An 862-nucleotide genomic window follows, 5' to 3' on the forward strand; every position below is an offset into this window, starting at 1 on the left:
CTGAGATCGCGCCATTGCACTCCAGCCTGGGCAACACAACAAGACCTTGTCTCAATAAATAAATAAATAAATAAAAGCTCCATGAAACCTTTTGGCCAGCAAGGTCGTAGGTGAGAAAAATCATCAGACACTGGTGCTGTAGGGTGGGGTTGGAAGAATATGTTTGTCTGGAAGAGTTGCTGCAAGGAGACTCGAAGTCCTATTTAATGACTGGGAGCCTCCCCTTATCCCCCCAGACCCCATTAGAGGCAGTGTAGCTTAGTGGGTTGGATCCTAGCTATGCGCATTGCAGTCGGATGACCTTAGGCAAGTCCATTGCTTTGTGTCTCAGTCCTCACATCTGTAAATGGGGGTAGTAATAGTGCCTTTCTCCTAGTGTTGGGAGGATTAAGTGAGCTGATACCTGGAAAGCACCAGGAACAGGGCCTACCCCATAGTAAACGCTGTACAAGAGCTGGCTGCCATTAATAACAAAGTGGGTGCTCAGGTACTTCTGCAACGTCCCGTCAAGGAAGGTAGGAATACAAACACATCCATTTCACAAATACGGAAACGGAAGTGTTGGAAGGTGAATAAAGTTTCCCAGGGAGAACGTGTAGTAAGTGGGGAGATGGGATTCGAACCCAGGGTTGTTCCACCGTATCACACAGCTGCCAATCAGGGAGGGAAATCTAAAGATATCCTACCCACCGCGGGAGGAGAGTTGGCCCGGCAACTCCTGCAGCCAAAGGCGCTTCCCAGAGGAGGTGATGAGAGCAGCCCGCGTCCCTCCAGGCGCTCCAGATAACGACCAAACTTCTTAACATACCAAAGAGCTGACTCAACTTCAGATGCATGTACCCTGGAAGGTCTCCCGCTGAAG

Source organism: Mandrillus leucophaeus, unplaced genomic scaffold (genome assembly GCF_000951045.1).
Source record: "Mandrillus leucophaeus isolate KB7577 unplaced genomic scaffold, Mleu.le_1.0 Scaffold46, whole genome shotgun sequence".
NCBI classification, from domain to species: domain Eukaryota; kingdom Metazoa; phylum Chordata; class Mammalia; order Primates; family Cercopithecidae; genus Mandrillus; species Mandrillus leucophaeus.